This window comes from Perognathus longimembris, chromosome 12 (assembly GCF_023159225.1).
Source record: "Perognathus longimembris pacificus isolate PPM17 chromosome 12, ASM2315922v1, whole genome shotgun sequence".
In the NCBI taxonomy this organism is placed as follows: Eukaryota; Metazoa; Chordata; class Mammalia; order Rodentia; family Heteromyidae; genus Perognathus; species Perognathus longimembris.
This window is the reverse complement of record NC_063172.1, coordinates 65,483,257-65,510,682: the sequence shown is the minus strand read 5'-3', so window position 1 is coordinate 65,510,682 and position 27,426 is coordinate 65,483,257. Positions and strand designations below refer to the sequence as shown.

The 27,426-nt window shown below is 38.8% G+C and overlaps 2 long non-coding RNA genes across 3 annotated transcripts in view; one reads left to right on the top strand and one right to left on the bottom strand.

Moving 5' to 3' along the window:
- The first annotated feature begins 9,216 nt into the window (after nucleotides 1–9,216).
- LOC125360421 lies at nucleotides 9,217–24,657 on the top strand. The gene is made up of 3 exons (XR_007212736.1): nucleotides 9,217–9,450; nucleotides 20,206–20,208; nucleotides 24,646–24,657. It is a non-coding gene; the product is annotated as an uncharacterized LOC125360421 (long non-coding RNA).
- LOC125360419 overlaps nucleotides 9,757–27,426 on the bottom strand; it is a 60,953-nt gene continuing 43,283 nt past the window's right edge. The window contains exons 5-6 of one of the 2 annotated variants that reach the window (XR_007212733.1): nucleotides 26,821–26,913; nucleotides 9,757–10,435 (exon numbers count right to left, since the gene is read on the bottom strand). This is a non-coding gene — a long non-coding RNA (uncharacterized LOC125360419). The remainder of the gene's footprint in view (nucleotides 10,436–26,820; nucleotides 26,914–27,426) is intronic. The other variant, XR_007212734.1, reaches the window with a different exon arrangement.

Genomic DNA, 27,426 nt, shown 5'->3' with positions numbered 1-27,426 from the left:
CCCTGGCTTCTTTTTGCTCAAGGCTAGCACTCTGCCACTTGAGCCACAGCGCCACTTCTGGCTTTTTCCTATATATGTGGTGCTGGGGAATCGAACCCAGGGCTTCATGTATACAGGGTGAGCACTCTACCACTAGGCCATATTCCCAGCCCTGAATTTCATTTTTGACTTGTGCTTTTGTAAGAGGATGTTCTTGTCTTTAGAAGGTATTTAAGAAGTATGATGAAGTTTTCAGAGGTAAAAAATTAGGATATCTAAAAGTTATTCTCAAATAATTTATCCAAGAAAATAACAGTGGTGGTGGTGGTGGTGGTGTGTATGTGTGTGTGTGTGTGTGTGTGTGTGTGTGTGTGTGTGTAGAAGAGGTGTGAGACCATCTATACAATGTGAGTCCATACATCCTATAGCACTGAAAAACAGTATGTATAGACTCAGTGCATGGGATTCTACTATAGAAAGTAGACTTTATTTACATGTGTCAAACAGTACATGTTGGTAAACCTGAAACATATACATCACACCCTGATAACTACTTCTAAATGCTGTATTTGGAAGCATTGTGTGTGTGTGTGTGTGTGTGTGTGTGTGTGTGTAGGTGCTCACACACACACACGCACGCACACCAGTCCTGGGGCTTGAGCACAAGGGTCTGGACACTGTCCCTAAGCTTTTGTGCTCAAGGCCCGCGCTCCACCACTTGAGCTCCACTTCTGGATTTTTGGAGGTTAACTAGAGATAGAAGTCTCATGAACTTTCTGTCTTGGCTGGCTTTGAACCTGGCTCCTAAGACCTCAGTTACCTGAGTAGCAGGATTATAGATGTGAGCCACCAACACCCATCTGAAAGCATTTTTTTGTAAGCATAATAATATATCCCTTTATATCTTCGAATGGCAATTTAAGGCTAGGGCTCTCTATTTGCTTCTTTTTGTGGTGGGATGGAAGCCAGGCACGCTGTTTGGCATGCCTGCCTTGCTGGCTACTCTGAAAATAGACGACTCTCGACTCTCCCTTTCCCTAATACTTAGCAATATAATGGTAGTTAACAAGTGACTTAACTCAATGAATTGAAAAGCTGTGTAAATAACACTTAATGGGAGGCAATGAAGTGCAATTACTCTAAGAGGTATATAGTTTGGACACAAAGGAGATTTTTTTAAGGGACTAAAAACACCCAAACAAAACAAAACAATACAAAACCCTCTAGGTGAATCAGTGGAAGGATCTGCTCCCATCTAGAACCAGCTTTTTCTATTTGTGTTCCTTAGTATTCTCTTTAACCCAGACTCCAGTCTACCTTTAGACTCTCTACAGTTGACTGGCACATGCTCTGGCCTGTTCCTTCCTAGCTGGGAGTCTCAACATGGGACTCTGCTTCTAAGATGAACTTTGTGTCTGTTGTTTTGCAGTTCATCTATTTGATAGATCCAGCTCTCTCCCAGGAACTAATGACCCACATCAATTCAAATGTCCAGTCCGTTCAAGTTATTGACCAACACATAAAATTCTTGTCTGGAAAGAGGTAAGTCCCAAATCAGTCAGCCTAGAAAGGTTATCCAGTAGTGTGGGGTGTGTGTGTGTGTGTGTGTGTGTGTGTGTGTGTGTGGTGTGCACGTGTGTGTTCACATGTTGTAGGCAGACCAGGCAAAAAGGGAAGAATCCATATACTTTAGCAAAGTCCAAATAAAGTATCTGTTCTTTGTAAAGGCTAAAGCCAAATGTCATTTGTGGATAGACCTGGAAAAAAATCATATTGAGTAAACTAGGCCAGGCTCAAAGACAAAGGACATATTTTCTTTTTTTTTTTTTTTTTTTTACCAGCCCTGGGGCTTGAACTCAGGGCCTGGGGGACATATTTTCTCTCATATGTAGATGTTAGATATAATATATAAGTATATATGCAGACACATATGGGCCATATGTATATATACAGGATCAAACCAACTAAAGAAGGGTATATACAAGAGTGAGATTCCATGGTGTCATCCCTTGAGCCAATGAACAGTTTAGTAAAATGAATATCAGGGAGCAAAAACATGTCTTGATTGGAGGTGGAGGGGAAGAAAAGGAAGGAGGAAGACAAATGGAAAGAGGAATGTCGGATGTATACAGACCTAATACTCAATGTACACACCTAAAAATAGACTAGGAAATTGGATGAAACAGGTGAAATAGAATGATGGAAGGAGCGACTGAGACCAGGATGATTGTACACATAGATGGACATGTTAAATTGAAAACCCATGTACAACTATTGAGAACAGTAAAAATAAAATAAACTTAACACACCTTCATTTCTGTGGTTGACATGAAGATATAAATGATTCAACATCCTTTAGGTACTTGTAGAAACTTTTATTTTATTCTCCCAGTATTTTGACATTATAAAGGGTAGACTTTAAATATTAATTTGGCAAATAAATAACCAAAGAGACACTAGACCAAGAAATACTGTTTTAAGTATACTACTGCCAATATGCTATTGATTTAAACGTAAGTATTTCATGGAAAATAAAAATAGTAATTTGTGTTCAAAGATAAAAAATAATAGAGGCATAAGTTCATATCTGGCCCTAGTAAAAGATTAATGGACAAAAAGAGAGTTATTTATTTTCCACCATCTTGTGTTCGCTGCCCAAATGATGGTCATCAGATGGCAAAACACACTGCCCAGGCTTTTCCTGGAGGCACGGAGACAAATATCATGAGAACTCCCGGCTGCCGGAAACACTCACGTCATTGAGCCACTATCTGTAATTGTCACGGGCAAGAAAATAAGTGTTGGACAACAATGGGAAATGTAGTCTCTTACATTTTATATGTAGGAATACAAATGGATACAAAGGTTTTTTTAAAAATACATTTATTCAAGAAAAAATGATTATAAATCCTATGTAATAAATACTGTGCAAAGCACTGGAGATAGAACAGGGATGTTGTTTCTGGAAAAAAGAGATACATTTAGAGATACTATCATAAATCTTAGGAAGGGGCAATGGTCACCGAAGTGTAAGCTTATAAATTCAATAAGACTACGGGCTGACTGTGGCTCTGCCATTTATAAACTATGTAGCTCAGGAAAAATTATTAAAGAACTGGTCCACATTTTCTATCTGGGAATAAAAGTGACCTCCAAGGCTTGTTGTAGAAATTAAAGAAGATGATGTGAATACAGAGTTCTTAGCACAAGGCCTATCTAAGAGTAAGTACTAAATACAATGGTAATAACTGGGATTACTGTCTATAAAGTATGCACTGGTGATTTTAAACCTGGATAAAATATGGACAGATCAGCTACAGAAAACCTCATTTGTTTTTTGACATGGTTACTTCTTTGTCTGCTTACTAAGAGTAATGTAAAAAGAGATAAGTAAACAAAATGTTAGTTTACTTAGCTAATCATACAGTCTATCTCTTTAACCACTCTACCAGGCACGCAGACTGCTGGCTGTCATCTGGGTGGATTTGCATATGGCTGGCTGCTAGCAGCCTGAAGGGAAGTGGAGCTATAGGGTCACTGCTCTGCCCTTTCAGCTCAACTATTCAATGACCACATTAGAAGACCACACTAATGACAGTCTGACCAAACATGACTTCTCATTAGAGAAGGTAGGCCATGTATTTGACAGTAAGATAGATATAGGTCCCTTGAATATTTGTGTGTAATCTGCACAGTAGTTGTGATTATTACAGGCTATCTGGTCTGAATAAATAGAGTTTAAAGCAATTTATGTATTCTCCTCCATACTAAAACCAAGGGAAATGTTAAGCTGCTTGAGATCTGTTCTTTCTGTAAAAAGACATATCACTGCAAATCCCAAGTACATGCCTAACATACTAAGTACATGCATAATATAGAAAGGATAAAGCCTAGTGTCCAATGCCCCAGATCAATCACCTGACAAATGTCTGAACTTTTAAATTTTTTTATTTTTTGATGCAAGTTGTAGGGCTTGGATTCAGGGCCTCTTTTGGTTGGCTTGGTTGGCTTTTCCAATCAAGGCTGACACTTTAACACTTGAGCCATACCCCACTTCCAGTTTTTGGCTGGCTAATTAGAGAGGAGTCTCATGGTTTTGTCTGTCTCAGCTGGCTCAAAACCATAATCCTCAGCGCTGAGCCTCCCGAGTAGCCAGGATTACAGGTATGAGCCACTGGCTAAAACTAACTTTTCATTATAAAATATAAGCTTCCGCTTTGAATTTTCTAATAAGCTCCAAAATATAAACATATTTTGTGTTCAAAATCAAAAGTAGTTCCTCTCTCTAAAACAACTGACTATCCAAATTCTTTTTCAACATTTGATATGGATATTTGCATAATATTATGCCTTAGATGTTTGACTTCTGCTTCCATGGAGTCTTGTAGCTTATGTTTAATAAAAAATATATGCCATCTTAGGAACTGGGAATGTGGCTTAGCGGTAGAGTGCTTGCCTAGCACTGGGTTCCATTCCTCAGCACCACATAAACAGCAAAGGCCGGAACTGGCGCTGTGGCTCAAGTGGTAGAGTGCTCGCCTTGAGCAAAAGAAACTCAGGGACAGTGCTCAGGCCCTGAGTTCAAGCCCCAGGACTGGCAAAAAAAAAAAAAAAAGGCAGTCCTACAGGAGAATATTGCATATGCTTAAGTGGGAAGATGTACATAATCCTACTTGTTGAGAACTCCAAAATAGCCTTTCCAGATCTGAGTCAAATGACTCTACATAATAATCTTAATGATATATGCTTAAGCAATCCAAGGGGGATACTTCCAGAATATATTATTCCTTCCTTATATATGGTTGCCCTACTAAAGGAAAATCACTGATGAAGCAGCTATTTGGTTTCCCATAGTTCAGAGTAAGCAGTTACCCATTGTGATGTGCTCACATAAAACCCTAATTCATATCTTTCCCCAGTTCCCAGAATGTGATTTTATTTGAGCAAGAATGTTTATCAAAGTTGTTAGTTAAGGTAAGGTCCTAGTATCATAGGGGCCCTAAGTGCAATTTAACTGTTTTCCCAATAACACAACGAGAAGAGATCCAGACACATCCACAGAGAGACAATGATGTGATGGTAAATGCTATGTCATGACAAAGGCAGGCATTAGAGTGATACATCTACAAGCCAACACCAACAGCAGCTAGTGACAGAAGCTGAAGGGCAGAGAACAGAGTCTCTCCTCTAATCAAGAGAGAACCTAGCTCTGCCAATACCTCAAACTCACCTACTTTCTGCTGACAAGCCATCAGTCTTTCGTCTTGCCTGTCCTATAATCTATTCTTTCTTTGGAAACCAAAGTATTATTTCTAAAGCCCATCCTCTTGTCATTCCTTTGTGTAAAACACCCATTTCTCCCCTCTGTTGCCTCCAGGATACACTTTCTAAGTGAGGCTTCTCAGAGAGGTTCCCGTCTTATCTCCCTTTGTTCTAATCCTCTACCCTACAACATTTCCAACGATCCTCTTTCATCAAACTGGCCTTTGTGTCTTTATTCTTTCTGCCTGGAACATTATTCCTTCTTCCCTATCCCTGAAACATTCAAATTCACTTTCTCCCTAATGTTCTTCATTCTTGGCTTAGATTTCTCTTCCCAGGAGGCCTTCCCTGCCCTGCCTAAATGTTTCGTAGGAACTCCATGTGTCCCCAACATTATCACTGGCACTGCAATTGCATGTTTATTTGTGTAGCAAGCAGGAATTTTACCCTTCACTACTCAGGTGCAAAAAAGCTCACATTCCATTATTACTCAGATTAAAACAAAATGTTCTCCTCATTCTAACTCTTGACTCATAATAACTTAATCTGTGGGCTCCTTCTTTGCCTGACAGACCCATGAGATCAATCACAAATTTGTTCTCCACAAACGACGATGATGTAGCTACAAGCTACCTTGTGTGGTCCCAGTTTACTGGTGAACATCACCCTTAACCAGTCCCAACAGTCCTTTCCACCAGCTGTAAGAGGACCATAGTTACCCAAAGCCCCTTTATAGCATTAACGTGTGCTGGCCAATCTGCTTGACTTTGGCTAAGGCAGACCGTCACCCTATCTTACCTACACTTGCCACCCTATATACAGCAATTCCTCAAGCTCCTTACCTTCATTTAAGCCTGGGAAAACCTTCCTTCCCTCCCTTGCTCCCATGCTCCACGCTCCCATTCACTACTAGGCACTACTGACTTCCCCACTGAAGTCTTAGCCCATGTCCTGAGTGAAACCAGATATTCTTCCTCAACCCGCTAGAAGCAGAAAAGGTATTTTCCACCAGCTGAGATGGGCTGAGTTTAACTCGAGTGGATGTTGTAGACATAAACTAGGTGGAAATAGAAAGAGGTGTTGATTCTCACTGCACTCATGCCCCATCCGTCCATCTCCTATCCACTCCCGTGTGAATTACAGCAGCAGAACAAATTCAAGATGCCAGTTGGATTTTTATTTTTTTAAAACTACTAATGTTTTTTTCCCCCCTCACTAAGAGTAGAGTCCCTTTAAGAGAAAGAGAAGGACACTTTCATGACATCATGACATACTTGCTACAGTAGTTGTAACCGTTCCACTGATGGTCAATAACAAGCTGTCTTTATTAGATGGAAAAACTTGCTAGTAAGTAGCATAGAGTACAGGTAAAAACTATAGAATTAGAAAGGCCTGATTAGAGAGTCCTGCATTGTATCAACTTGTAACTCTGTTGACAACTGGAGCAAATCTTGGCTTTAGTATCTTCTCCATTTTACAAAGTTGTTTTCAGTATGCGCAGGTGATAAATGAGTAAATGATTAATTTTTTAGGTTATACAACAATTAACTATTGCTAAAAGTAAATTTCAATTCCAAAGATAATTTCAGTCTAATATTTCATGATGAACTAAAATTTGTATGTAACTAAACAAAGATTATGCCTCATAGTTGACAGCTGTTTCATTGTTTTACAATTTAAAGTTACGCTCCAAATTGTTTACCTCGAATGATATAGTGACTCAAGTTCTGTTCTTTGTCTTTACAATTAGGTGCTATCATTGTTTATTTTGAATACTGTGTTTAAACATAGGAATATGTAATACCATCAGAGTTCAAGATAGGAATTGTACTCAAAATAAGCTCAAACAATTTCAAACCATCACAAACTTATTCTCTAAATGAACGGAGCTGACTTTATAAACTTACATGACAAACCCAAGCTTCATAAAAGGAAAAGTAATTTTTAATGTGCTATTATTGATCTAAATACCAGATTATTAAAATTCTGAAAGCAAAGGACTGAAGCTATAATTCAATGTTCCATCCCCAGGACCATATTTTTTAAAAAATCCAGTATACCCATATTTACTTAAAAATAAGCAAGGGGGTGACAGGGGAGATTTGTTTGGAGAGGAAGAACTATTTTACCACTGGCTGTTTTTAGAATGGTTAGTATCTCATATTAAAAACATACATATGGTTTTTACAGTAACATTCACAGTATAAAAGGTAGAAGCTGGGCATTGGTGGCTCACACCTGTAATCCTACACAGGAGGCTAAGATCTGAAGATCATGGTTCAAAGCCAGTCCAGGCAGGAAAGTCTGTGAGACTCTTATATCCAATTAACCACCTAAAAAATGGAAATGGAGCTGTGGCTCAATGTGGTACAACACTAGCTGAGCAAAAAGGCTCAGGGACGGTGCTCAGGTCCTCAGTTCAAGCCCCAAAACTGGAGGGTAAAAAAAAAAAAAAAGAAAGGTAGAAGCAATACAGATGGTCACTGGTGTAGGTATGAATGGTTCTATGTATGAAGGATTGACCCCTGCCCATGACCCCAGGCACATATAGATGTCAGGCAAAATAAAAGGTGTGGGCAGATGTGCATGACTGTAGGTAAAACATTCCAACCCAGGCCTAACCACAGGTTCCTGCCACCTTGGTGGAACATTCCATTGTGAGCCTGACCAGAAGTCCCCACCTCATCAGACCAAAAGGTCTTTTGACCGCAAAACCATTTTCCTGACCCAAATCTCATAAAAGCCTAACTTCAACCTTACCTCCTCGTACAACGTCCAATCCTGTGGGAAGATTGCTACCCCATGATGGTCCTCAGTAAACTGTTGTCTTTGCCTGTTGAGATTGAGTCCAGCCTTTTCCTTTCTCCTCCATTTTCTTAACAACGTACACACAGAGTAACACTTAGCATTTTTTTTTTTAAATTCTGACATTTCGCACAATATGGATAAGCTTTGAGGGCATTAAGCTCGTGAAATGAGGCTGACACAAAGGGCAAGTATCACCTGACTCCATTTGCAGGCGGCATCTAGGGTGGTTTTTAGGAGATAAGAAAGGGGTAAAGGGAAATATTGTGTAATTGGCACAGTGTTTCATTTTGGGGTAATGAAAAGAGTTCTGTATAGAAAAAGAAGAGTTTTATAGATGATGAGTGACAACTGAACAACAATATAAATAAATGCACTGAACATCACTGGCCTGAATCCCCCGCTATCACTGTATCTCATCTGAGTACCCTGGATACTGTATATACTGGTATTAGAACTAGGGAAGGGAAGGGGAATACCAAAATCGAGAGACAAAGGATAAAAAGACAAATGATTCCAAAAGCAATACTTGCAAAACCATTCGGTGTAAACCAACTGAACAACTCATGGAGGGGAGGGGGGGAATGAGGGAGGAGGCAACAAGTTGGATAAGAAATGTACTCACTGCCTTACATGTGAAACTGTAACCCCTCTGTACTTCACTTTGACAATAAAGAAAAAACGGTTAAGACGGCAAATTTTTGTTACATAAGTTTTACCAAAATATAACATGGAATTCTTCAAGGAATTTTTCAAAGAATTAACTAATTGCCCAAGGCATAGCAAATGCTTAGGGAAGTTGTCCTATTCATATTTAAATGATTTTAGGTGCTCTGACATCAATCAAGTCTGAGAAGTGTTGTGTTGTTGAAGTGTTAGCATCATTATAAGTACTTTAAAGTATATTTTATTCTTATTGTAGAGGTGGTGTATGGAGGGGCTTACCATTTTGTGAGTGAGGTAATACATACATTTCTTTCCGGACAGTGGCCTCTTTCCTTTGTTCTCTCGCAGGATTTCCCTCCAGTCCCCATTCACATGTTGCACACTTCATTTTCAACATCGTTTCTGTGGAATACCACTGCTGCTTTTTCTTGTCCTTTGTCCCTCCATTTTTTTTGGGGGGGGGCCTCTTTTCTTTTCTCTTCCTTATTGTCAAAGTGAAGTACAGAGGGGTTACAGTTTCATATGTAAGGCAAGTACATTTCTTATCCAACTTATTACCTCCTCCCTCATTTTCAATGTCTCCCCCCTCCCCAGAACCCTCCCTGCCATGAGTTGTATGGTTAGTTTACACCAGCTGGTTTTGTAAATATCGCTATTGCCATGGCTTGTCTTTTTATCCTTTGTCTTTCAATTTTGGTGTTCCCTTTTCCTTCCCTAGTTCCAATACATGTCTATACAGTGAAATTAATTACAATAATGATAAACCACTTATTTCCATAACATGGAGTTCATTTCACTTAGCATTATCTTATGTGTTCATGCGGACATAGCTATTGAGCTATTATGTTCTTCTGCTATGTCTATCCTAGAGATGTACTAATTATTTCCTATGAGGGAAACTGTAGAGATCTTGTTTCTCTGGATCTGGCTCACTTCACTTAGCATGATTTTTTTTCGACTCCTTCCATTTCCTTACGAATGGGCTGTATTGTCCCTCCATTTTTGTTCCCCACCTTGTCCCCCAAAGACAGAAAGATGGACAAACAAGACAAAAAAGAAAGAAAGGAAAAAATCCTCGTTTCGATTTCCTGGAGTTTATTTTGATAAATTTTATTTAATATGAACAGAGACATAGAGGCAGTGAGTATACTTTTGTGTTCCTCTCCTAAGAACATCCTCCTTTGGTCTCACTGTGTGTGAATACTTAGAGTCCTGTATAATAAGTACTTTGTCCATTAGGAAATAATTCTGGCAGTGTGAAGCAAAGTGTAGTGATTTGCCGCCTACTAGCTGACTTCACCATGCCATTGCTCTGTTATTCACCCAGCTCTAAACAAGCATTCTGCTTACTGCAGTCAATAAATCAGCACAATGCATTTAAGATCCTCTTTTTAGTGAAATAATGCCCAATGGCCAAAAGACCTGAAGGGTCCCTAAGTTACCCAACTCAGCAACATCGATATCCTCTTCATCTGCTTATAGGTCTGTTGGAACTGGAAAGTGAGAGTGCAGTGATATGGACACCATTTAATCATTAGGGTTTCCTCTTTTATCAAGTGGAGAAGTTTTATGCATGGTCTCCATTAACCCTCCAAGGCAGCTTCACTTCTGCAGTATCCCGAAGTTACAGTTGTTCCACAGATAGGGGATATCTCAACCACATCTGACATGACAGCATAGCAAGGAGGCTGAATGCTTCTGTAAGGTACTAGGCCAGCTGCTGCTATACAAGTTAGAAGAAAAAGAAAACAATGTAAGAGAGAATAGAAAGGAATTATAAATAATAGCACACAATAAATAAGTATATAAGTAAAACATTAAAATAAGGATCCCGGGTCTAATTGGCACCATCTTAGCAATGTAGTGGATGATGGGGAATTGGGTCTAACTGGCGCCATCTTAGTCTCTTGGTGATTGAAGGAGAAGTCCCACTCTCAGGTGATGGGTGTGCCTGAATTCCTAGAAGCAGGGCTGGGACTTGGACAATAGTTTACTGGACCTGCCAGAACTGTACCACGAACTTGTGAGACTGTCTGAACTCTCAAGCTGTCTATGACCTTGCCCCTTGACCATGACCCTGTTTAGGCCCCAAGCAGCCCCACCGCCATTGTATTTTGCGCTGTGCCTTGTGTCTTCTGACTCTCCTCAGGTCATCATTACATGCTACTTCAACACTCCATGACAGCTGATCTGGTTTGTTGAAATTGTTTTCCTGTTCTTTCCTTACTACCCTCACGGCTCAGTTTTCTTAAGTGTTAAGTGTACTCGAGGCTGCAAGGTTTCTGGGAACATGTGTCTGCTCGCATTCACCAGCTTTCTAATAAAGACTCCCAATTTGACTTCTCTAAATGTGGCTTCTCTGTATCTCATGATCAAATTCCCATATAACAATATGAAATACAAAATAACTACTGCAGTTCCCAGTTCCTCAATTAAAGACTAACTTAATATGCTTTTTATTGTTATTTTCAGTAGTTATAGAAAACCAATCTTTCCCATCCAGTATAACAGTTAAAGTTCTCAGAGCATAAATTCTATTATAAATGATAACTACTAACAACAATAGCACAAACATTTAAGAGGGAAATTCTTTTTTTTTCCTGAGGAGTAAGTTTTAAAAATATGAGTCCTATTATCCAACAGAAAGTAAAGTGGTATAAAGAAAATAAAATCGATAATCTTGCTTGATGACACATTATAAACAAAAGATCCACCATGACTGCACAAAGAAAATCTGAACGGAAGGTCATATCAAAATGTTTCCAATATTTTGGCCCACTGACTACCCTCTCCCTGGGGGACTTTCCTGAAATTCTCCTGCCTAGAATTTTAATCTAAATGTTAAGGCCCACTCTCCCATACCCAACCTCACCCCTCAGGTGACAGCACCTGAGTGCCTCCAAACAAGCTATCCCTGGCCAAGCCCTTAATCTACACAATAGGTTCCTGGAAACAGGCCATTTCAGGCCATTACCTGGAACTCTCAATCCTGCTCCCACCTAGGACCCTACTTAAGTCCCTCCATTCCTACCCCCACCATGCCTCGTGTCTCCTGACCCTCTTCAGGTTACCTTGACACCCCTCTTCAACTTTCATTGAAGTTGATCTGTGCTCTTAAAAAAAAAAAGGTCTCCCATTTGGACTAAAATATATGTATTATAGCTCACCACTACAAACACCACTAATTCCATTAAGTCTTGGAGTAAGAAGAGTGGAGGGATTTTATTTTGTTTACAACGTTATAGATTAAACTCAGAACCTTGCACTTGCTAGGTCAGTGCTGTAGCGGTGATCCACATCTCTAACCCATAGTGAGGTAATTTTGAAGTATAACTCAAGTTTAGAAAAGAGATCAAACAATCCCAATGTCTTCTATCTTTGATGACTCTGTCATTAGAAGTCACCTCTGGAATAGCTGGGTGCTGGTGGCTCATGCCTATAATCTTAGCTACTCAGAAACTGAGATCTGAGGATCTTAGTTTGGTGCTAGCCCAGACAGGAAATCCCATGGGAATCTTATCTCCAATTAACCACCCCAAACTGAAAGTGGATGAGTGGCTCAAGTGGCAGGGCACTAGCCTTGAGCAAAACAAGTTCAGGAAAATGTCTAGGCCTAGAGTGCAATCCCCAGGACATGCACCCGTGTGTGTGTGTGTGTGTGTGTGTGTGTGTGTGTGTGTGTGTGTGTGTGAAATTTAAAGAAGATTTTTATGAAGAAGTATACTAGAAGGCTTAGGACTACTTATCACTGAGGAATAGGCAGCATATAATCAAAGATGGAGCCACTACTGTCTACTCAATACAGGCATCTACTTACAACCTTACCAGTGAACATTAGACAATGCTAGCAGCCTCACTTAGGGACCTAACAGAAAAACAAACAATAAGCAGTAAAAATAAAATGAAAATAGCCTGGAATATCAAACGAGTGACACCTTACAATGAACCAGGGACAGAGGTACTGAGAAGGTCAATTTTGATACAACCACAACAAATAAAGTAAAGCTCTGCTGGGCAAGACAGGGTGTCAATTCAGCCTAAAGTAATGTTTCCAACCAAAAATGGGGCATGATCTTGAAGCCTCTTTTCAGAACACAGGCTCCAGGATAAGGGTTCCAGGCCACCGATGGGTCAGGTCAGGAATCCTGAGAGCAGGGCAAGGTGAGCTCCATTGTCAGAGTAACTAAAGCTGCTGAATGGGGCATCCTTTGTTTGCCTTAATCCAATGGGGGCAGATTTCACTTTTCAGAGAAAACATGGTTTTAAGTAGGAATGTTACGCAAGGGGTAAAGTGGTGAGGACTTTAGAGAAAGAGAGCTTCCAACAACCACAGTATACCACGAGTTCTTGGAACCTGCTGCTCCCTTCATATTTGGCACCAACCAGCTTATTGTCCTTGTCTAGACAAGTATTACAGACTGAGTAAACACAGAATAGCCACACAAAGCTTCTATTCATCCAGAATGAAAATGTGTCAAGGCGCAGTCTTTCCAAGTCCAAGGAGGCCAGAGGATAAAACTGTTTAGTTACTGTGGTTTTAAATTAATATGTACTATTACCACTGTAAAATTTAAAATCTAGCATCCTTGCATTTTACATATAATTAATAAGCCATGTTGTTCTGCTTAAAATTCTAATAAAATCAGAATCAATGTTAGCTATTCTTTTATTAATATTTTATTACCTGTAGCTAAATTCTTGTTCCTAATCATTCTTATTTACAATCTTGGTTAGTTCCCCAAGTTACTTGGTCACTTTCTCAAGTATTTTAAAAATGTTTTCAAATTTCATGGATTTAAATTTTTCTTTTAGGATTTCTAAAGTTTGTGATGTAAAGATCCTTACACAGAACAACTTAGTAACAAATTAATAGATATGAAGATGAACACAAATTATATTAGTATATACTGAATTTTAAGCTACTCTAAAAACTTAAGAACTATTCATATTAGCCAAATTGTATCTATCAACTTAAAATTCTAACAGATGCAGGTTAACCAAAAATAATAAAATAGTGTGATTTTAAAAATACATCTGATCTTGGGCTGGGGATATGGCCTAGCGGCAAGAGTGCCTGCCTCGGATACACGAGGCCCTAGGTTCGATTCCCCAGCACCACATATACAGAAAACGGCCAGAAGCGGCGCTGTGGCTCAAGTGGCAGAGTGCTAGCCTTGAGCGGGAAGAAGCCAGGGACAGTGCTCAGGCCCTGAGTCCAAGGCCCAGGACTGGCAAAAAAAAATAAATAAAAAAATACATCTGATCTTAAGCATTATACTTTAAAGAACAAATACAATCACTTATCTCCATGATGACTTGCTTCTGTGTTTCACACAGAAGTATTAGTTGTATTTTGGTTGATTTTATTATATAAAAGTTAATTCTGGCTCAAGTTGTAAAATGCTTGCCTATTAGGTAACATATCCTAAGTTCAAATCCCAGTATTACCACCAAAAAAAAAAAAAAAGTAACCAAGTAAGGTGACTTGCTGTCCATAATTCATGACCACATGATAGCTCTTTGTCAATTAGCTATTCAAAATAAGACACAGGCCTTGAAGACATTTGTTGACAAAAAAAATAGCCAACACAAGATTGAAGTCTAATTCTACATCGTTTGGCTTAATAATATCTGTTTGTTTTGTCTTTATTTTACTGCACTATAGCTTGAATTTAATGGATGGAATTCTGCAAGCTCCTCCCTCAGTTCTCCCTTCTTAACTCTACCTAAATTAAACTAATCCTCTCATTGCACGATTGAGTCTACATTCTTTTGAGTCCTCATTCTTTTCAGGTCTTTGTCAAATCCTCTTGATGTCATCCCTTAGATCATAAATTCCTCTCAGTCTTTCCTGGAGTTATGTTACCACAAATCTAAAAGAAACACTACTGGAAAAATGTTACACTAAATCATTCTCATACCCAGAACAGAATCTCTAAATACCAGCAGGCTGATTACTAGAACAGGTAAGAACTTAGAAAGTGAACCACTAACTAGTTAGAGGAACTTGGACTTTGTGGTATAAGAAGCACCATTCCTAATTTCTTATAACATGCCAAAGAGAAAGAATGCAATAAACAAATAAGTGATAACATAGACAACAATAACAACAAAAAACTCTAAATGTTTAACCCAATTTAAATCAGGTTTTCTGGTCTCTAAATACCTTTCTAATTTAAGCAGACCAGTTACTTAGTCTATGCTTATAAAATAAAGATATATCTACCACATGGCTGTGAGTATTTATATCAAGCAAAAAAGGAAAAGGTTTGACACAGTGTAAGTACTTAGTATTACCCATCATCATCATCATCACCACTGCCACCACCACCACCACCACCACCACCACCACCACCACCACCACCACCATCATCATCACAGGCAAGAGGTTGAGAAAGCCAGGTGCAGTGGTGAAAATCCATAATTCCAGCACTTGGGAAACTAAGGCAGGAGAATTATGAGTTTGGGACTAGCCTGGACTACATAGTGGGTTCAAGGCTAACCTGGACTATACAAAAAAACCTGTTTCAAAAATAAAGACAAGAGGGCTGGGAATATGGCCCAGTGGCAAGAGTGCTTGCCTCGTATACATGAGGCCCTGGGTTCGATTCCTCAGCACCACATCTACAGAAAATGGCCAGAAGTGGCGCTGTGGCACAAGTGGCAGAGTGCTAGCCTTGAGCAAAAAGAAGCCAGGGACAGTGCTCAGGTCCTGAGTTCGTAGGACTGGCCCCCCCCAAAAAAGAGAAAAAAATAAAGACAAAGAAGTAAGTCTGAGAAAAATATGTGTATAAATAGTATAAAAGTCACTTTCCTAGTTTTCAATGTAGTCCAAATGTGGCTCTCTGTTACTGGCTTCATAAATATCCCAGCAATTGTAACTAGTATAATTATCATGTACTGGTGCTTCTATGAGTAATTATCATGTATTGGTGTTCCAACCAGTATGCAGAAGCACCAAGTGCTATTACCCAAGAGGGTTTGAGAAAGATCTGAATTATGCAACATTGTTGTCCCCTTACTACTGCTGCACTCTGCAAGGACAGTGTCCAAAAGCTTGTTGTGCTAAGAGTACTAAGATATTATATTTCATTTTAATTTACTTTGTATTATAATAATAATATATAGTCACAAAATAAAGTTTGGAATAAAAGATCAATATTAAGCATTTTTGAATCTTTTTAGCGTACAAATATAAGTATTAAAACTTTTAGATTGCATATATAACTAATCCAGCTAGGACTATAACAAAACTATTTTTAAATTGTAATGTTTCCCCATTGTTATGCCATGATCATTCTTTCATATAATTAAGTACTTTTCAAAAACGTGTGAGAAATTAGGTGATGGTGGGTGATGCCTGTAATTTTAACAGCCCCAGAGGTTGATATATGAACATCTCAATTCAAAGCCAGCCCAGGTAGAAAAGCCTGTAAGACTCTATCTCCATTTAACTAGTAAAAAGGCTAGACTAAAGGTATGGCTCAACTGATAGGGTGACAGCCATGAGTGATAAAGCCAAGTGAGAATGCAAGGTCAACTTCAAGCCTGGTACTGGCACAAAAGATAAGAATGGTATGACATCTGGGGTTTCTCTTCTAGAAAGAAGGAAGAGATTGCTCCATGGACCTATGCTCCCCAGAAATCAATCATATTTTATGAAAATTACAAAAGAAACAACCATTAAAAAATCTTTGGAAATTATCCTACACATATAAAACAAATGAAGAAACATGAATCTAAAAAAAAAAAAAAAGCACCCACCGAATCAGACTTTTTAACTTGTACTACCTGCACGAGGAGCAGGAAATGATGTTCTCTCTCTTCTCCATTTCTCCCCCTTTTAAACCAATTTTATTAAAATAAATCCTTACTAAATCTTAAAAGAAAAATCTGTAAAAGAGCATCAAGAGTCTGTAGTCCAGGAGTCATGATCCTCCACAAAACAAACCCATTATGTAGCATGATAAAAATCCCAGCCCAAGCCAGGCACAGTGGCTCACACCTGTATCCTAGCTACTCAGGAGGCTGAGATCTGATGATCATGGTTCAAAGCCAGCCCAGACAGGAAAGTCTGGGAGACTCTTATATCTAATTAACCACCTAAAAAATGGAAGTGGAGCTGTGGCTCAAGTGACTGAGCTTTAGCCTTGAGTCAAATGAGCTCAGGGACAGCACCCAGGCTGAGAGTTGAAGTCTCAGGACCAGCAAAAAAAGAAAAGAACAGAAAAGAAACCAATAAGAGAAAATCCCAATCCAGGTGGGAATAGACAAGAGAATGAGACTACATTTACCCTCTGCTCTTATTCAAGGCATACAATATTTCCCTAGAAGAAGTAGGGTCTGTCCATCCACATTTCCAGTGCTGTTTCTGAATGAAGACTAATTTCCCCTACCTTTGTGAACATGTTTTAACAGTGTAGGGTCTCCATTTCTTCACCTGGCCCCTACTCACTGATGGAAATTACCCCAAGTATGAAAGACTGAGACTATTGAAATCTCAAGTTTTCTCACCAGAGAATATCACCCCAATTCAAAAATCAGAAAATTATTTTGAAAGAAATGAAACTTTATCCTTAGATTTACCTTTAGAGCAACTCTGAGATTGTACCCAGGGAGCAGGCAATCTGAAAAAAGAGAGTTCTGAAGGTTTCCTCCCAAAGGAATTGATTTTACTTGAAACAGAGAGTTCAAAGTTCAAACCTAAGTATACTTTTGAAAACAATAAAGAATTCAATTTGGTAGCAATCAGTTATAAAGGTTCTGGTAGTTACACGAGAGCAAGAAACTAACCCTCAGTCAGTTAGTTTATCAGAGATAAACAGAGAAATATTAGCTTCTAGGTTTCAGCACAAATTCAAAGACTGTTCTCAAAATTACCTCTGCAAAGCAGCTTGAATTTAATTGAGTGAGACTATGGAGCAATTTATATACCATTACAAGGCCAAAACCAATAAAGCAGTCAGCCAACAGTTAATGGAGCCTAACAACTGGTTGTGATGCCAATAGAGGCAGATGGTATAACAGAAAGGTTATGGAAGGCGACTGCCAATGGGAGCCCTGCACAACCCACTCTCATCTCCAGGTGACTGCATAAGCCCAAGGCTGTGCCTTCCGAGGAACACTGTGGGAAAGTAGACTTTATTAATACAGTCTCACTAAAGCAAGAACAGCTTTAATAATTCTGAATATTAATGGTTTAAATTCTCAGACTATGAAAAAAAAGAGAACTATAGACCAATCTCTCTGAAAAGCATAGATGCAAAGCTCCTTTATAAAATACTTGCCAACAAAATTCAACAATAAAAAGTATTTATACACTATTATCAAGTTGGTTAATAGGTTTTTTTTTTTTTTTTTTTTGGCCAGTCGTGGGCTTGGACTCAGGGCCTGAGCACTGTCCCTGGCTTCTTTTTGCTCAAGGCTAGAACTCTGCCACTTGAGCCACAGCGCCACTTCTGGCCGTTTTCTGTATATGTGGTGCTGGGGAATTGAACCCAGGGCCTCATGTATACAAGGCAAGCACTCTTGCCACTAGGCCATATCCCCAGCCCTGGTTAATAGGTTTTTATCCTAGAGATGCAAGGCTGGTTAAATATATGTAAATCAATAAACATAATAAACCACATTAATAGAGCCAAAGGCGAGAATTACATGATCTTCTCAAAGATGCAGAAAAAGCCTTCAACAAAATCCAACATCCATTCATGTTATAACCTCTGGAGAAGCTGGGAATAGAAGGAACATACCTCAACATAAATGCTATTATATATGACAGACCAACATCCAACTGTATACTAAATAGTGAAAAACTAAAACCATTTTCCTTAAAATCAGGAACAAGGCAAGGTTGTCCTTTTCAATATGATTCTGGACTTCTGGCCAAAGCAAAAATACAAGAGAAAGACATAGAAGAAATTCATATAGGGAAAGGAGTCAAACTATCCCTATTTGCAGATGACATGATCTTATATCTAAAAAACCTGAGAGACTCCAACTCCAAGCTGACCAATAACTTTGGAAAAGTAGCACAAAATTCAGTAGCCTTTCTGTATACCAACAGTGTACAGCAGAGAGGAAAATTCCATTTGCAATAGCCTCAAAAAATGTTAAGTAATAAACTTATCCAAGGAAGCAAAAGATCTCTAGAGAAAAAACTAAAAATCTGAAGAAAAATTGAAGATGACATCAGGAAATAGAAAGACCTCACATGTTCATGATAGGTAGAATTAATGTCATGAAACTGGCCATGCTGACAAAGGTGATCTACAAATTTAATACAATTTCCATCAAAATAGCAATGATGTACTTCACTGAGGTAGAGAAAACTGAAAAATTCATGTGAAACCACAAAAGACCTCAAATACCCAACGCAGTTTTAGTCAAACAAAAATCAAGGCTGTGGTGGTATCACAGTTCCAAATGTGAAGCTCTATTACAGCTATAGTGACAAGAACAGTATGATACAGGTATAAAAACAGGCAAATGGAACAGAGTAGAAGAGCCAGAAATGAAGCCATATATTTACAGTTATCTGATACTTGGCAAGAGAGCAACAGTTCTACAGCAGAAAAAAAAATCTCTTCAATGATTGATGTTGGGAAAATTGGACATCCATATGCAGAAAACTATAATTTGACCCCTGTTTGTCACTGTGCTCAATACAAACTCAAAGAAGGTTAAAAAAAAAAAAACAAACAACGAAAACTCAACATCAGACCTGAAACTTTGAAATTATTGCAGGATGGAATAGGAGAAACATTAGAACTTATAATAAGTATATGCCCAGCAAATAGGAGAGACACTTGACAAATGGGATTAAACCAGAATAAAGAATATGTGCATAGCAAAGGACATAGTTACTAAATTAGAAAGAGCCAACAGACTAGAAGAAGATCTTTAACCAGCCATACATGTGACATAGGACTAATATAAAAAATATACAAGGAGCTAAAAAAAGTTAAGCCCCTGAAAATTATTAAACCAATCAATAAATGGGCAAAGGAGCTAAAGAGAGACTTCTCAGAAGAAGAAATAAGAGTGGCAAATAAAAACTTGAGGAAATGCTCAACATCCCTCGCCATAAAGGAAATGCAAAATAAAACAACTTTGAGATTCCATCTCACCCCAGTTAGATTGCCCACCATCAAGAATTCGAACCACGGGCTGGGGATATAGCCTAGTGGCAAGAGTGCCTGCCTCGGATACACGAGGCCCTAGGTTCGATTCCCCAGCACCACATATACAGAAAACGGCCAGAAGCGGCGCTGTGGCTCAAGGGGCAGAGTGCTAGCCTTGAGCGGGAAGAAGCCAGGGACAGTGCTCAGGCCCTGAGTCCAAGGCCCAGGACTGGCCAAAAAAAAAAAAAAAAAAAAAAAAGTTAAAAAAAAAAAAAAAAGAATTCGAACCACAACAAATACTGATGGGGATATGGGGGAAAAGGAACTCTATTGCACTGTTTGTGGAAGGTAAACGAGTGCACCACTCTAGAAGGTAGTTCGCAGGTGCCTCAAAAATATAAACATACAACTTCCCTATGACCAAGAAATGACACAGAAATAGTAAAGCCAATCCTAAATAGTCTAAACAATCATGAACAATGCTAGAAGTATCATAATATCTCTAAGATAAGTCACAAGACCAAGATCATGACTCTCCCAACATTTTTTAACGTACTTTTGAACATTGTACTGGAGGTTCTCATTAGCACAAGCAAGCAAGAAAAATTTTAAAAAGCATTCATATAGGAAAGTAAGAAATAAAACTGTATTCACAGATGACATGATATAAAATAAGTCCAATAAATTTACACCGAAAAAGAAAACTGTTAATAAGTGAATTCAGTGAAGTTGCAGGAAATAAGACAGACTTACAAAAATCAATTGTCCATATATTTGTTACAAACAATACAGAAATGAAAACATGTTTAATTCCATTTACAATGCTAACTAAAAGAATATCAATCTAGGAATAAGTTTAAGCCAATGATGCAAAACTTATACTCCACAAACTATAAAATGTTAAAATGCATTTTTAAAGATTTAACTAGTTAGAAAAATATCCCACATTTATGAATCTGAAAACTTTAAACTATTAATTATGGCAAGATTTCCCAAAGGAATGTAGAGATTCAACAGAGGCCTACTTACTTCTTTTTGTGGAAACTGGCAAATTGATTCTAAAATTAACATACAATTTCAATGGGCTAGATTAGTCAAAACAATCTTAGAGGATACTTACTTCTTGATTCCTAAACTCACTATTCAGCAACAAAAATAACCAAACAATGTGGGACTGGTACAAGTATAGACATACAATCACTGGGATAGAATTGAGTCCAGAAATAAACTCATGCATCTATGGTCAACAAGTGTGTCAGGACCATCCAACGGGATGAGAAAGAAGAATCTTTTCAGTAAATGATGGCAGGATAATAAGCATCCAGAGTATCGTCAGTGAAATGTTTGCAGAAAGACCAGTCACACAGAGTGCACCAGTGGTATAGTGGATTGGTATAGATCATGCTAACTCAGTGTGGTAGTATTCGGAACAGTAGTTATAGCAGAGAAATTGTTTAAGCCAACCAGCTGCACTGGAGGCAATTCTCAGCCCCGGGACTTAGGAAATACTCCAGGAAACAGAAATGTTAAGGCTTTTTTATATGGTGGATGGGAGTCATTGTTCAAGAGGACTTAGAGACAACCTGTTAGTTTGCTTAGGATATATAAGCTAGTAAGTTTTTAGAAATGCCTTAAGTGTATTAAGTCCAAATCCTTTGGTATAGTATAAGAGCCTTTAACAAACTGGCTGCAAACTTCCTCACGGGTCCTATCTCCCAGCACTCATTACACTTCATAATGACCTTTGCCAAGGCTCAGCCTGAAGTGATCATGAAGGTCACATGTACCGTGGGCTGCACTTCCTGGGTCTCCCTCCTGGCCCCATCACTCGCCAACCAATAAACCTTGTTAAACATTCTTATGTCTCCGTTTCCTCATTTAGGCTATGAGAAACATGACAGTACTCAGCTTATCTTCCTCAAGGATATTATGCAAGGATGAGATAGGTTTACCAACTCAAGGCCAACGGTGGCCATTATTATTGCCCTGAAAGTTTTTTCACACCTCCATATCTTTTCTTACTTTTGGTTTTCCTCGTGTAGAATTTTCTCCACACTCTTTGACAACTAAATACTTACTTAACCTATACGTTTCAACCAAGATCATACTCCTCTCAAATCTCGTTGATTCTCCCAAAGTTATTCATTTCTTATCTGGCTCTCCAAAGCATTCATTCAATACTTTTGTCCTTTTGGGAAGAAAGAAATACTCTACTGCAGTTATGATGGATGAACAGGGTCTCAACACAGCAAGGTTAAGGAGCTTCTGTGAGCATATTGCAAAGGAGCACAAACTATGCTTTGTGAACTTGAAGCAAATAAAGAGAGACAGAGAAAGATTTTTTTCTGTAATTTGACATAAAAGTCCTTGTTGCTTCATTAAAAAATATTTTATTGTTATCATAAAGGTGATGTGCAGAGGGGTTATAGTCACTGAAGCCAGGAAAAGAATGTATTTCTTTTTGGACTATGTCACTCCTTCTGTCCCTCTCTCCTAGTTTTGATTGCTTCCTTTTAAATGACATCTCCAGTACCCTCTCACAAGGAGATCAAGAAATAGAAACTTGGGCTGGGAATATGGCCTAGTGGCAAGAGCGCTTGCCTCCTACACATGAAGCTCTCGGTTCGATTCCCCAGCACCACATATATGGAAAACGGCCAGAAGGGGCGCTGTGGCTCAGGTGGCAGAGTGCTAGCCTTGAGCGGGGAAAAAGCCAGGGATGGTGCTCAGGCCCTGAGTCCAAGGCCCAGGACTGGCCAAAAAAAAGAAATAGAAACTTAAACCTCATATTTGATGAATCTAGGAAACATCTGTAACCCCAAACCTTACTTCATTAGGAGGAGTCACGCTGAGGAGGGTGAATGGTTTAACAGAACTCAGTAAGGTCATTTCAAAATGCTGCAGAGGTGACCCTAGCCAGAACCAACCTAGTTAAACCCAAAGACCTCACATGGCTCAGAAAGGAGAGGTAGCAGAAGCTTGAGAAACAAGGATTAAAAAGATACTAATAAGCAGGAGAATATATGATGATCTGTAAAAGTGAAACTTGGGTATCTTATCTCATTCCTGTCTCTCTCAGCTTGGTGACCACAATTCTGGAAATACCTGAACCAAACAGATATTAACAAAGATCATGCTGACATTAGTTGCTAGAAAGAAAACATGATTTTAAAGAGAAATCTCTATACCAAATCTCAAGAGCCTGCCAGCTTCCCTCTTTTATCTAGCTTAAAACATGAGTGACCAGGTTTATGGTCTCCAGCAGGGACCGAAAAATTCTTCTCTCAAGAAATGAATGACATGTATCTGAGGAAAGTCTTGTTTATACTGACATATGGGATCCAAAGTAATAAAGGAGGCTGGCCATGCACTATGGCAAATTTCTTACTTGGGCACTACTAATATTTTAGATCTAATAATTCTTTGTTCTGAAGGCCTGGCCTGTGCATTATAAGATGTTTAGCAGACAAGAATTTCAGGTAGGAGTCAGGAGTAACTGAGTACTTAGTAAAATAGACTTTTAAAAAATATCCATATGAACTTCATTTCATGGAATTATAAGGAAAAGTAATATTCTGAATTCTTCCTGAGAGAAGGAAAAATAAATACTCCCCAAAGCTGAGAATCAGAATGACATTAGACTTTTCCATATCAACAATAGGAACACCATTCATTCAATAATCTTTAGGTATTCTATTCCCAATAGTAATAGCCTTAGTTTTAAATAAAACTGTGAAAAATAAGAAAAGTTCCATTGACTGCAAAAAAGTAATTATGGAACATTTTCTGCTTTGTCATTGGATAATATTTTCAAAATCAAAACAAGGATCAATGTCAAAAACCCAAATGAAAATAAAACAAAGAAATATGCTATAAAATATCAAGAGATTATGAGAGGATGAAAAGATATGATAAAGAAAAATTCTCATCTGTCATAAAAGAAAATAACACACAACTTTCATGTCTGGTTAAGTGGTGGATGCATGTTAAAAAGTAATTGAAGGTCCTGGATTGAAGATAAAGCTTTATTTTAACTTGACCTGCAATTGTCAAAGGCTTTTTAGGCTATAAAGAATAAAAGACAAATCTCAGATTCTAGTGAAGATGAGTCTGATATTCCTCCTTCATAAGGCTGAAATTCCAACTGCTATATTACCAGGAAAAAAAAGATGCAATATAATAAAGTAAACCCACAGGCTTCTTCTCCTAGGGACTGCAAAGAGAACCGTCTATTTAGAATCCTGACAATGGGTATGTCCCTTAAATCCCAGTAGGAAACAGTATTGCCCTATAGGGGAAGTAAAGCATGGTTAGCAATCGGTCTATTTATAAAGTGATGGGGAGAGTTTAGAGAAGAGAACACAAGATGGGCAAGATCTCTGATATCAGCAATTGCAAGTAGCTGTTACTATTTCTGTGTGTGAGGGCACAAATGAATTCAGAGAAAGCAGCTGCATGAAGAGTGTTGCCCCAGAACACAGCCAATCTACAGTGACTCTCAAGGAGGATGCTCCCACTTTCCATCTGCCTTCTCATGGCTCTGCAGGTATCTATGCAGTTCTGAGAATTCCACATAGAGCTTTATTTGTGGAGAAGGAGCGGTGCTGGGGTTTGAACACAGAACGATGTGTTTGTGAGGCAAGCCTCTATCACTAAGCTATGCCTCTAGTCCTCACCATGTGCATTTCTGAAGCATCCATCCATCTGCAAAGCTGGGGCTCTTTCCCTACTTCTCCAGTTCCACATAGGAAGCCAGCCAAGTGCCTCCCCCATCAAAATGCTTCACCCAGTAAAATGTGTCCTGGTCCTAGAGTCAGGTTTATAATCACTTTGAAGTCAATGTATGATTTCTTATCATTTCTTTTGAATTCCTACCAAGACCTGCTTCTAATATCAGCACTTCTGTAGAAATAAGATCATAGGTCTTGTCCTTTTTTGTTTTTTATTTTTTCAATACTGGGGTTTGAGCTCAGTTCACACTATCACGGAACCAAACCTCCAGCCCTGGTTGTATTTTATATGTCTGTGCGTGCGTGCGTGCGCGTGCGTGTGCGTGCGTGCGTGTGTGTGTGTGTGTGTGTGTGTGTGTGTGTGTGTGTGCTGGTACTGGGCTCAATTGAAGGGCCTTAGAGTTTTCATCATTCTATTGCTTGAGCCACACCTCCACCTCTGGATTTTTGCTGGTTAATTAGAGCTGAGTCTCTGGAAATTTCCTGTCCCACTTTGGCTTCAAGCCACAAGCCTCAGATCTCAGCTTCCTAAGTAGCTGGGATTACAATAAGAAGCCACTGGAGCCCAGATCCAGCCCGGCTTTTGCTGGATCTTTTTGGCTCGTCTCAAACTGCACTCTCAACTTCCTGAGTAGCGAGGACTAAACGCATGAACCACTAGAAGCAGGCTCACTTTTATCCTAAAACTAAAAATTAATCAGCTCTGCTTTTCAGATTTGTCTCCTAACATAAAATTCTTTGTTCACGTGCCAATCAAGAAGAAGCCTTGTAACTCCCTGCTCATCAACTTTTCGATAAAGATTTAAAAAATTTAAAAGGAAGAAGTCTCTTTCTAACTGTTCATTTTTGGGTCTGGGTGTGGCGGTGGGATACTCCTAGATCCCAGCTGCAGAGATGGGAAGATCATGTCCCCAGCCCAGCATGGGCAAAAATAAGAGAACCTATGTGAAAAACAAACTAAAGCAAAAGGAGCAGAGGATGTAACTCAGGACCACTTTCAAGGTCCTGATTTTAAAAAAACAAATGCTCATTAGTTATAATCACTATAACTTTATAATATATAAATACAAAGTTCTATGAAGACATAGACATCGTTTACAGGTCAACTCTTCCTTTACCTGAGCTTTTTCCCTGGACTTGGCAGCTGGCTTCCTAAACACAAGCATGAGCCTCTAACAAATGTTCCACTAACAATCAAATAAATGAGGTAATTTTATATCTATGTAGAAATATATATATGAGTCCATATGCAAATGAATTACAGACTAATTAAACATACAATTGAACATACAAAGTGAACATACAAAATGACTTTATAGTCCTGAAATGGGAGGGGCATTCCAGAATTAGAAACAAAAAACCAAAATCTATATGCTGTTATTGGCAAAGTGCTTGGGGTTGTGACATTTTTAAGGCTTATGACATGTGTTAGACATGAAAAGAAAAATAATATTTCCTCCAAATTTTGTAAACAATAAAACATACAAAATATGTCAACAGGTCAACTTTAGATCAGTGACCATATAATTACATGTAAACTTAACACAATTTACATCAAGAGAATAGAATGATCTACACAAAAAAAATTGGCATTGGCTGGGAATATGGCCTAGTGGCAAGAGTGCTTGCCTCCTACACATGAAGCTCTCGGTTCGATTCCCCAGCACCACATATATGGAAAACGGCCAGAAGGGGCACTGTGGCTCAGGTGGCAGAGTGCTAGCCTTGAGCGGGAAGAAGCCAGGGATGGTGCTCAGGCCCTGAGTCCAAGGCTCAGAACTGGCCAAAAAAAAAAAAAAAAACAAACAAAAAAAATTGGCATTAAAAATCTGGATTGTGGGCTGGGAATATGGCCTAGTGGTAAAGTGCTTGCCTCGTATACATGAAGCCCTGGGTTCCATTCGTCAGTACCACATATATAGAAAAAGCCGGGAGCTGTGGCTCAAGTGGCAGAGTGCTAGCCTTGAGCAAAAAGAAGCCAGGAACAGTGCTCAGGCCCTGAGTCTAAGGCCCAGGACTGGCAACAAAAACAAAACAAAACAAAATAAAACAAAGTAAAAATCTGAATTTTAAGGCAGCTAAACAGAATGTTTAATAAGGATAGGGAAAGAGGCAGGCCTTGTCTTACACCTGGCTGCTCTGGTCACTTCCAAGGTCCACTGCCCCCAGGTTCAGCTCCTTTTGGCCATTCCCCATGTTCTCTGAATTCATGCATCCATGCTATAAATTGTGAAATTGCTTTGCTGCTTTGAACTTACATTCTTCTTCCTAGAGTTGTACTCTCCTTTTCCCTTCAAAGTGATGCTTCTGGAAACTGACCCAAACAATGTCATTTCATGCACCATCTATGCCTAGTGAAAAGACAGAAAAGCCCAAATAAAATCAGCTTCAATTTCTCCATTCTAATGCTATTTGCCCTAATAATTTCCTAAGGAAGCAGTATCTGATTTTATAACATTCCTCTGCCAATTATCTTAATGATTCTATATACCAGCCATTCATCATGATCTGGAACTGACAGTTCCAATTATTCATAATTGTAACTTTTTATAACCACATTTACATTTATGTCAGCTCCCTATCCATTTTGCAGTAAAAAACAAAGGGCGTATTTTTTAAAAAGTTTCTTTTGATTTTTTTTCTCCAGTAAGTGCAAGAAGAGCAGATCAAAGTTACTTTAGATTCCTGAAAGAACCAGTGATACATCTTTTACATTTAGGTAGATTCCTTATATGTAAGCAAGTATTTAAATATTCAGATGTATAACAAAAATGGAGATCATTCTACCCATGCTTCCACCGAAATTATTTCTCATGGTGAATTCCAGTTAACGTTTTCCATCATTACTTCTCTCATGATTAAAC